This window comes from Taudactylus pleione, unplaced genomic scaffold (genome assembly GCF_031769625.1).
Source record: "Taudactylus pleione unplaced genomic scaffold, aTauple2 ptg000178l, whole genome shotgun sequence".
NCBI classification, from domain to species: Eukaryota; Metazoa; Chordata; class Amphibia; order Anura; family Myobatrachidae; genus Taudactylus; species Taudactylus pleione.
Genome location: NW_028284580.1, coordinates 6,639,644 through 6,651,740, shown reverse-complemented (window position 1 = coordinate 6,651,740; position 12,097 = coordinate 6,639,644).

Below are 12,097 nucleotides of genomic sequence, written 5' to 3'. Positions count from 1 at the left end.
TACGCTCCTCCGTCTGTCTTTCCCGGGCATTATTGGAGAGACGTCATGTGATGTCATGACGCCTCTCCCATTGCCCACTGCGGGAGCCGGAAGATGGAGCTGCTCCTGCAGTGGGCGCAGCTGCAGCTAATGAGAGTCTGACAGACTCTCATTGGCTGATGATCAAAACAAACACACAGCTCCCGGAGCCGGCGGCTGTATGTTTGTCACTTGTGTAGCGCTGACCGAACTCCGTCCGTTCACCGCTACACACGCGGTGCAGTGACACAGACTGCCCGCGGCCCGCATGACGCTGCGGCCCGGGGGGCACATGGCACTCTGCCCCCAGGCCCAGCCCGCCACTGCTGGTCGATATCGACCAGGTTGACCTGCATGCACGAGCGATTGTCGATATCAACCATCCGTGCCCATGCATCGTTTGGTCTTTGAGGGGACAAAAAAAGGTTGATTTAAACGATCAAACAATAAACTATATTGTTATTGTTTAAATCGACCAAGAAATCTGACCGTGTGTATGCCCAATAACAACTATTTTGGATGCAGTTATGTTTTAGTTTATCAATAAAGTTTATAGTTAGGATGAAGCAACTATTATAAGCATTGGGCACTTTCCTGGTACACATATTATTGCTGTCATGTAACAGTTTCTGCTTAAAAAAAGCCACTTAATGTAGCACTAAGTGCTCAAATCAATTAGATGTCATTTTGCAAAAGTGGATTTGCATCATAAAACTTGCTTAAATCGCAGCAATGCCTGGGCACACAAAATGTAAGATTCTATTAGAAATGGTGATTAGCAAGATTCCCAGCAAGGATTCACAGCGCCTCTACAACAAGCAACTGGGAGAAATGCATGAAAAAGTGGGAAATTTTCCTGGACGCCCACAAAGTGACAACTGGTGGACCATATAGAAGGCTGTTAGTGGGGCCATAAGGAAAGTGCTGGAGGTTCTAAGAAAAAAAAGATTCAAATGGCTAATATTTGCATTTTTTTGATGGTGGAAAAATTATATCCAACAAATGTTTTTCAGAAAATTAAAGTCTGCCCACAATTTTGGGGTACAGAAAAATGTGTTTAATGTGATATTCCAGTGTTATATACAAGTTTGTACAATGTTGGAAAAGTTCAAAAATTTAATTCCCATTATTATACCGCAGCAAACCTGTCACCTGTCCCACATCATGTAACCCATGAGAGAACCCTTCATCTGAAGACTGACATGTCTTTATTGCCCATATTTTCCTATTTAAAATACTCTACCTAGATTATTATTGATTGGGAGTGGTGTAATAGAGGTTGTGTGTTTGTCCCAACTTTTTTTTTTTTTTAATCTTAAAATAAAGATTTTCCTTACATTTGTACTTGCTCAGGGGGTGGGCACATAAAAGGTGAATTTAAGGTGGCAATGCAATACAGGTTGAGTCTCCCATATCCAAATATTCTGAAATACAGAATTTTTTTTTAGCATGATTGAGATCGCGTTACCTTTGGCTTTTTGATGGTTCAATGTACACAAACTTTGTTTAAGGCACAAAATTATTACAAATACTGCATAAAATTACCTTAAGGCTTTGTGTATAAGGTGTATATAAAACATAAATGCTATCTGTGTTTAGATTTTGGTCCCATTCTCAAGATATCTCAATATGGTATACAATTATTCCAAAATACCGAATATTCCGATATCCAAAATACCCCTGTTCCCAAGCATTTTGGATGTGGAATTGAATGGCAAATACAATTTGCTGTGGAAATCCACTGTGAAACGGCTTGCAGGACCCAACTTGTTCCTAATTAAATTGACCTCTACATTTAAAATAAAATATTTTGTATTGCTTCAAAAGGAGACAGATATTAACTACTTCTACCAGCAGGGAGCAGTGTGTGCTTCCTTATATCTTCCTGCGTTTCAAGTAACCAGATTACTTTAATGATTCTTCTCTTCCACTTCCATTGCTAGTGCATCCAATAACAGAGTGAAAATAAACTTTAGGCTAGGGCTATAGCTGCAATTTTTGTTGTTGGCATATGACAAAATGACGTAGGAATCCCATCCAGCATTACTCCCAATGAAAGTACCCCTCTTACTTCCTTGTATCTCCACAATTAGTCATATCAAGTAATTGTATCACTATATAAGGTAATTAATTAGAATTAGTGCCCCTCCCTCTGTTTGTATATCTAGTATGGGTTGGGTACAAGATGCCGGCAGTCAGAATACCGATGGCAAACATGCCGACCCAATTAGGTAAGTGTCCTAACCCACCTTTCCCACAGTCTAAAAGGGTAGCCTAACCTTCCCCCTGGTGCCTAACCCTAATACTTACCATCGGGATGCCGGTGCCCTGAATGCCAGGATGGTAACAACATCCCATCTCGTATAGGTACAACTCTGTATTTTGGTATTGATCCACTATTTAGCTAGTGATTACCACAGCCATAACTGGACATTTCAGTGTCCTAGATGAGATTGAACATTGGTCCCTCCACTAGGGCCGTAGCTAGGGTAGTGCGGTCGGTGCCATCGCACAGGGCACCACAGGGCAGGGGGCGCTGTTTGGGCCTGTCAAATGTCTGTTTATTATCATTCTCACTTGTAGCTTCCTCTTATTTCATCCCCAGCATCTCCTGGCCTCCCCTATCTCTTCCCTGGCCCTTCCCCATGAGGCCATGGCCCTTTTTTGGATGCATTATGTCCCTTTGAAAAATGATGGGGGCGCCAATGCTCTTTCTGGCACAGGGCACCAAAAAGTCTACTTACGGCTCTGCCCACCACCTAATATATGGGTGGGAGAGATAGTAGATACCACCTACTATGGGTTATGTCTAGCCCTATGCAAGCGTTGGCCTATCCTCCAGCCCTCTCCTTGGTACCCATTCATGTTCAGCATTTTGGCTATCATTGTGTCAGCATAAAAGAGTGTGACAATCTCTTTGATAAGCCTCCCTCATACCGTTCCATTCTCTTGCTAGACAGGAAATGGAGTGTGCCCCACTGTTAGGTGTATGCTGCTTTCTGTCCCCAAGCTGAGCAGCATGAAGTGGGACAGTTGAGCATAATTGGGACTTTCCCACCAGAACATTTGCCAGACTGTACTTAATGGTATTTAATAACTATATACCTATTTATTGCATTCTGGTATGTATGTTCATACACATATTATACCTATATATAGGGCCAGGGATTACTCTCCAATTGTATATAAATTATAAAGATTGCAGGGAAATTATATGGAGGCAAGTGTTACTGGTAAAGTATATAATATAATTAGGGTTAATATACTGAATATATTGCATGATTTATATATAAATGTAGATATAAAATAATATTGTATTGCAGAGTTAGCACAGGTAAGAAATGCCTGGAGACACAGAGAATGCTGTAGAGCTTCTTATAGCAGCTAAGTGTCGCTGCTCTGGTGAGTTCACAGGGCATAGACTCTTGTGGGCATGTGCTGAATCGCACTTGGTCTCTGGCGGCCATTACTGGTAGTCTCTCTGTGAATACCATGGCCAGATATTATTGTTGGGTGGTGTGTATTTGTATTGCTCCTTCATCTTAACAAAATATAGAATGAAAAATAATCATCAACATGTCAATTACACCTTAAATATGCTTTCTTTTGAAAATGAATCCAGTACTCAAAGGTGACAGAAAAAAGTCTGACAAGCTATCTACAGTAAATGTCTGAGCCCAGTGGAAATTCTAAACTTGGCTGCTCAGACTTTTTTTGCCACCTATTTAGTAGATATGGGAGCCTCTTTAGTTCTCCATTCTAGCAGATATATTGGACAGTGAAGTCATCATACAGAATCCATAGTTTATCCCTCCTATAGCTGCTAGGCAGTACATGCTGGTATTTGCACTGCTGCAAAAAGTGTTAAAGTCTGGCAGTCCTGAGCCCAAAATGGGCATTGTGGACTCAACTGGGCTTCTAGAGATCTTGGGCCCCAATTCAGTTGATACTGCTATTTTAGTGGTACCAACTGCATTTGGGCCCAGGGTCTCTAGAAGCCCAGCTGAGTCCACAATGCCCATTTTGGCAGTACCAACTGTATTGGTGCCCAGGATCTCTAGAAGCCCAGCTGAGTCCCCATTGCCCATTTTGGCAGTACCAACTGTATTGTTGCCCAGGATCTCTAGAAGCCCAGCTGAGTCCCCATTGCCCATTTTGGCGGCACCAACTGCAATGATGCCTAGGATCTCTAGAAGCCCAGCTGAGTCCCCAATGCCCAATTTGGGCTCAGGGCTGATACTCTCATATTACTTTGCCACTGGCCAAATAAATTCCCATATACAATACTCCTAGTCCTAAGGTAAAGCAGTTATAGGTACTTATTCCCCTTTTCCTGTTAAAAGAAAGAGACACTAAGGTGCAATACAATTAGTTAATTGACAGCCCGTACTTATTCAAGAGGTCCTGGATACCCGCATGATTTTTCCTCACAGCCTCAAGAGCTGCAAGGAAAAAATCTATGTTAAATGGAGCCTCTGGGGTTTTATGGGCCGGGAAACCCATAGATTCCAGCATTTTACGTAGTATCTATGGGTTACCGTCTGTTACTTCAGGGTTTACCGCGTAAGGAAAATGCTAAATAAATGAATGGCACAAGCGTGAAACCCATAGCTTTTTCCCGCACGGTAAAAACCCTGTGCCTAACTGAATATGCACATAAGCACCAGAAATCACTGGGGGTACAAGGGTTAATGTCTGCAACCATGAACCTAAAAGGATTTCCAAAAACCTGTTAATTTGTAAACCTATAGATAAAAGTACTGATGCATTTACCAAAGTAATAAATTAAGCTGGTTAGTAAAAGTATTGACTTACTGTTTCGGTGTTAAATGTCAGTTGCTGGTAAATGTCAGTTCAGGGACAATAGTGATAAGCATATAACATAGCATTCCCGCTAAGCTGTTGTAGCGGAGCTCCTCGCCCTGCCAATTCAAAAGGGCAGAATGCGCCCTGCCGGGTGCCGTCCCCACTTGCGGGTGGGAAAAATTCCCGATTAATAAATGGCGTGCGCACGGCATCTATCCCCATAGAAGGGAGACCTTGGAGGCAACCCAGCATGTCCGTAAGTGCTTGACACTCCCCCAAGAGGGCTAAAAAAGTGGTGCATCTTAAAGACGCCCCCTTTCGGGCGCACGTGAGCCTTTGGCGCATTGGAGTGCCCTTTCTGTGGTTCGGTGCCCTGCCCCGCACTGGACCTAGAATGAACATATAACGGTAGCGTATTTAGTGGTCACACGTCCCCATTGTTGATCTGTTTCCTGTATAGTTATCCACCTGATTACAGTGGATGCCACAGGTAAAGATTCTGTGAGGCGACACAGCAAGCAAACAACAGTGCTGGTCCTACACTTGTACTGAGGGCTATAACCAGCATTTTAGCTATGTGAAGCAATATGGTAGACAGATAACAGTTCTGGCTCTGCAGGGTGCACATTGCTTGTGGCTGTACTTTGTAATGCACGCTGCTTTATAAGCATGTAATAAAGTTCACATACATTTTACTATTACCAGTTTATAACACTTCTGCAGAAAAGCCAATCAGAATAAAATACACCACAATAGTGCAGCATTGGACAGTATAATTACAAATCAAATTATACAATATGCAAATTAGACAAATAAACTGAACATTTACATAAGAGGATAATGAAGGTTTAGATATAAGCTGAAGGGTAGAGAGGGCTATAATAAAAATGTAGTAATTTATAAATTGCATATAAAAGATCATGAAGATCTGTAGTGCAATGGATATCCAGTATTTACCAATATTGAATACAGTTGTCAGGAGAATAAACTATTTAGGAGTAATACAGCAAGATCCTCCAGTGAGAGCTGATTTACTAACCTATATAGTTCTACCTCCAACTAATGTTCAAATACATCACAAAATCAAATGTATGTGAATTTTGGAACTTTCACCTAAGACTATAAACTATAATGATTATGTAATAAATATGTGAACTAAATGATCCATTTCACAGCAATATTGCAGTGCAATTTTCATTTACAATTCAATACCAAATGTGCTATTCATTTTCCCAGGAAATTTGCATTATTTGTGTGCACAACCCCTGAGTAGGTGAAATGGTAGGACAAATCTTTATTTTAAGGTACAACTGCAGAACCTTTAGAACACCCCTCCCAATGAATAATGACACACTTGAAGAGGTTTAAATAGTATATTTTGGCCAAAAAGGACATTTAATTTTTCTGATTTTCTCTATAAAAATATCAAAAATAGGTTAAATTATGAGACAGGCAAGCTGAGGTGTTGTGTTTATGGGAAATGGGTTTTTGAACTTGCAGATATGTTTTTAAAATTTGTATATTTTATTTTTTATATTATATCTTTATAATTTTTTTGTATTTATTATTATTTTTAACATTTTATAAACTTGTTTAAAAACAACGATAAATCACATTGAATGCATTTTAATATAATATAACCCAAAATACTTACATTTGCTATAAAAAACATTCAAATCTTTCAACAAGCCTTCCATACATGCCATTAACAGTCTATATTATCCTGCTGTCTCAGTTGTCAATTTTTGGGGGCTCAGGGTGCTTTCATGCAATCATGCGACATTGCCACGATCCCCACAAATCGCCATTTCAAATTGAATTGTCGCCAGGGGCGTTTCTGGAGAGGAGGGGGCCCGTGTGCAGTCTCCGACACTAGAGTGTGCCCAGAGTCTATAATTAATGCATAGGTCACTGTGGTGGCCATTTTCCCCTGTACTGTGCATGTGCGGCCATTTTTCAGTTATTTTACAGCACCGGACCTCTGCGCTGACGGACCCCAGAGAGGTAAGTAATATTATGGGTGCAGGGTGTGCGGTGCGGGGCCCCCCTGGACCCAGGGTCCCGTGTTCCCCGCACACCCTGCACCCATTATAGATATGCCCCTGATTGTCGCATTTCATGAGTGCGCCCATTGCAGACATAAGCTACGATGTAAGCAAGTTTCATACTGGAAGTTCACTTTTGTAAATTTGCTTGTTATTGAATGCTTATTTGTATGTTTTCCTCTGGGAACTCCAGTGCCCTCCCACATTCTAAACACATACCGGTAGGTTAGCTGACCTCTGATCAAATAAATATCAGCATGTTGGTGTGATAGAGGAATTAGAATGCAAGCTCTAACCTGGCCTGCTAGTGGCACTATACATCCAGAGTTTAACCTCACTAGTCTGGGAGTTATGTGTATATTCTGCACAGCCAGGAGCGGCTGGGATTATTCCCCTGGCAGATTGCCTTCATAATATCAACATTTGGAAGCAATGTTTAGACATGTGAGAAAGGGAAGATAGTCTGTGGCCATGACCAATTACAAGGTTTTGATCTTTTTTGGTGAGATGGAAACTCAGCCACTTAAAAACTGCCAATTTGATAAGCCCCAAGGAAGGAGCAGCAGGGAAGGGGAGTCTCATAGAGATAATGCAAGGCATAAAGGGAGGAAAGGGTTATATAGAAACCTTGTTTTAAAGTCTGTACATTTGCTGGTGGGTGCAGTGAACAGGCATGTACTGTATATATGAATATAAACAAGGGGGTACTGTATTTATCTTGCTTATGAATATTGAGGGAGTTTTATAATATGATGCAGAAGTTATTTTCATACTCTTTATACAATGACATGGGACACCAGGAATTAGAGTGATTCAACCCTACCCTCCTTCTCCTGAGCTTGGCCAGTCCCTAATGTTCTTGCACTTATATATTCCTAACACTTAATTTATGCATGTCACACACATATCCAGAGCCAGACCTGCAACATACGTGAGCAGTCATTCCAAAGAATGTGTTTCCGTCAGTTTGCATAAAGTTAGTCAGACGAGATAGTTGAGCAGTGAGTCCGGCTGTAAAGTTATGTTGAGTATTACCCAATTCCAGCTTCACCTTGACAGGTACAGAGGGCCTGATTCAGAGATGGACGCTATTGTGATTCTCACGCGGATCAGGTGATTGTTTGCCATTGCGTATAAGCCACACTGCTTGTGCGCAGCGATCTTAGACGCGCATAGGAATCCATTGCAGAGTGAATGACAGGTTGTCAGTAGGGGTGAGCGGGTTCGGATTTCTGAAATCCGAACCCCCCCGAGCCCCCCCGATCCGAGTCCGATCCGAGTCAGGCTCGACTTTTCCCGCCTGACTCGGATCTGAAATCGAGGCAAAACGTCATCATCCCGCCTTCCGAGTCTCGCGGGTTTTGGATCCTATATAAGGTACCCGCGTCGGCGCCATTTTCTCACTCGGCTGTGGACAGTGAAGAGGGAGGGTGGGAGTTAGGGCTGTGTAGTGTAGTGTAGTGTAGTGCTGCTGTTGTCCACTACTTCAAAGTCCATAGGGGCTGGCTGTGTTGTGCTGTGCTGCTGTTGTTAATAGGGGCTGTGTCCACTACTTCAAAGTCCATAGGGGCTGGCTGGACTGTGTTGTGCAGTCAGTTCTCCATAGGGGCTGTGTCCACTCCAAAGTCCTGTGCAGTGTCCCAGTCCTAAAGGAGTGCTGTAGTGTTGTCCAGGGGGTGCTCTGTCCATCAGGGGTGCTCCCCCCAAGTGCTAAAAAAATAATATATTTTCTGTGTTTGTGAATTGTGTGCGCAGTAGCCGCACGTGCATCAACAAAGTAGTGCCAAGCGTGCGCCTGTGTCATAAGTAAAGGGCCGGCTGGCTTGACCGTTAAAGGGTGCTGTAACCCCCGAAAGTACACTCCAGTCCAAACCAAAAAAAAATTATTTTCTGTGTTTGTGAATTGTGTGCGCAGTAGCCGCACGTGCATCAACAAAGTAGTGCCAAGCGTGCGCCTGTGTCATAAGTAAAGGGCCGGCTGGCTTGACCGTTAAAGGGTGCTGTAACCCCCAAAGTACACTCCAGTCCAAACCAAAAAAAAAATTATTTTCTGTGTTTGTGAATTGTGTGCGCAGTAGCCGCACGTGCATCAACAAAGTAGTGCCAAGCGTGCGCCTGTGTCATAAGTAAAGGGCCGGCTGGCTTGACCGTTAAAGGGTGCTGTAACCCCCAAAGTACACTCCAGTCCAAACCAAAAAAAAAATTATTTTCTGTGTTTGTGAATTGTGTGCGCAGTAGCCGCACGTGCATCAACAAAGTAGTGCCAAGCGTGCGCCTGTGTCATAAGTAAAGGGCCGGCTGGCTTGACCGTTAAAGGGTGCTGTAACCCCCAAAGTACACTCCAGTCCAAACCAAAAAAATAATTATTTTCTGTGTTTGTGAATTGTGTGCGCAGTAGCCGCACGTGCATCAACAAAGTAGTGCCAAGCGTGCGCCTGTGTCATAAGTAAAGGGCCGGCTGGCTTGACCGTTAAGGGTGCTGTAACCCCCGAAAGTACACTCCAGTCCAAACCAAAAAAAAATTATTTTCTGTGTTTGTGAATTGTGTGCGCAGTAGCCGCACGTGCATCAACAAAGTAGTGCCAAGAGTGCGCCTGTGTCATAAGTAAAGGGCCGGCTGGCTTGACCGTTAAAGGGTGCTGTAACCCACAAAGTACACTCCAGTCCAAACCAAAAAAAAAATTATTTTCTGTGTTTAGCCGCACGTATATATCAAATCGATATAACATAAATGGAGGACCAAACTTTCTCCGATAAAAATAAAATAGAGAAAGATCAAGAACCACTTCCTCCTAGTGCTGAAGCTGCTGCCACTAGTCATGACATAGACGATAACATGCCATCAACGTCGTCTGCCAAGGCCGATGCCCAATGTCATAGTAGAGGGCACATACAATCCCAAATGGCAAAGTTCAGGAAAATGACCTTGAAAAAGACATTTAAATCAGCTGAAGAGAAACGTAAACTTGCCAATATGCCATTTACGACACGGAGTGGCAAGGAACGGCTAAGGTCGATCCCTAGTATGTTCATGACTAGTGGTTCAGCTTCACATGACGATGGAAGCCCTCCTCCCACTAAAAAAATCAAAAGAGTTAAGCTGGCAAAAGCACAGCGAAGAACTGTGCTTTCTAAGAAGATATCACAAATCCCCAAGGAGAGTCCAAGTGTGGTGGTGGTTGCGATGCCTGACCTTCCCAGCACTGGACGGGAAGAGGTGGCTCTTTCCACCATTTGCACGCCCCCTGCAAGTGCTGAAAGGAGCACCCACAGTCCACTTGCTGATATGCAAATTGAAGATGTCAGTGTTGAAGTACAACAGGATGAGGATACTGGTGTAGCTGGCGCTGAGGAGGAAGTTGGCGAGGAGGATTCTGATGGTGATGTGGTTTGTTTAAATCAGGCTCCGGGGGTGACAGTTGTTGTCCGTGGGATGAAAAAGCCCATCACGGTCATGCCTGGGCAGAAGACCAAACATTCCACCTCTTTGGTCTGGCAATATTTCTATCCAAATCCGGACAACAACTGTCTTGCCATATGTACCATATGTAAAGGTGAAATAAGTAGGGGTAGGGACGTCAACCACCTAGGAACATCCTCCCTTATACGGCACCTGCAGCGCGTTCATAAAAAGTTACTGTCAAGTTCAGAAACTTTGGCTAAGACCGTAAGCAGTCCAGGGACACCTAAATCCCGTTGTCCTGTTGTATCCAAGCGCCTGCAAACCACACCGTCAACTCCCTCCTCGTCAATTTCCTCCTTAGTCAGGATCGGAAGTAGTCCTGCAGGCCATGTCACTGGCATGACTGACTCTCCTATCCGGGATTCCTCTGGAGGATCCTGCATTGCTACGCCTACTGCTGCCGCTGCTGCTGTTGCTGCTGCTGGGAGTCGTTCATCATCCCAGAGAGGAAGTAGGAACACCACTACTTTTACTAAACAATTGACCCTCCAACAGTCCTTAGCGAGGAGGATGAAGTACGACAGCAGTCATCCTGAAGCAAAACGTATAACTGAGGCCTTGACTGCTATGTTGGTGTTAGACGTGCGTCCGGTATCCGCCATTAGTGCAGTGGGATTTAGACAATTGATGGAGGTAGTGTGTCCCCGGTTCCAAATCCCGTCTAGATTCCACTTCACTAGGCAGGCGATACCGAGACTGTACAGAAACGTCAGAAAAAGTGTCCTCAGTGTCCTGAAAAATGCCGTAGTACACAATGTCCACTTAACCACGGACATGTGGACAAGTGGAACAGGGCAGACTAAGGACTATATGACTGTGACAGCCCACTGGGTAGATGTATCACCTTACGCAGCAACAGCAGCAGCGTCACCAGTAGCAGCATCTCAGAAACGCCAGCTCGTTACAAGGCAGGCTACGCTGTGTATCACCGGTTTCAGTAAGAGGCACACCGCCGACAACCTCTTAGAGAAACTGAGGGAAATCATCGCCCAGTGGCTTACCCCACTTAGACTCTCCTGGGGATTTGTGATATCTGACAACGCCACCAATATTGTGCGGGCATTACATCTGGGCAAATTCCAGCACGTCCCATGTTTTGCTCACACAATAAACTTGGTGGTGCAGAATTTTCTGAAAAGCGACAGGGGCGTGCAGGAGATGCTTTGGGTGGCCCGAAAAATTTCTGGCCACTTTCGCCATTCAGCGACTGCGTGCCGAAGACTGGAGCGCCAGCAAACACTCTTGAACCTGCCCCGCCATCACCTGAAGCAAGAGGTTGTGACGCGGTGGAACTCAACCCTCTATATGCTTCAGAGGATGGAGGAGCAGCAAAAGGCCATACAAGCCTATACATCCACCTATGACATAGGCAAAGGAGGGGGTATGCACCTGACTCAAGCGCAGTGGAGAATGATTTCCGTGTTGTGCAAGGTTCTCCAGCCCTTCGAACTTGCCACACGTGAAGTCAGTTCAGACACAGCCAGCTTGAGTCAGGTCATTCCCCTCATCAGGCTTTTGCAGAAGCAGCTGGAGAAAGTGAAGGAGGAGCTAAGATGGAGCGATTCCGCTCGGCATGTGGGACTTGTGGATGAAGCCCTTCATTCGCTTTGCCAGGATTCCAGGGTGGTCAATCTGTTGAAATCAGACCACTACATTTTGGCCACCGTGCTTGATCCTAGGTTTAAAGCCTATGTGGTGTCTCTCTTTCCGGCCGACACAAGCCTGCAGAGGTGCAAAGACCTGCTGGTGAACACACTGTCAGCTG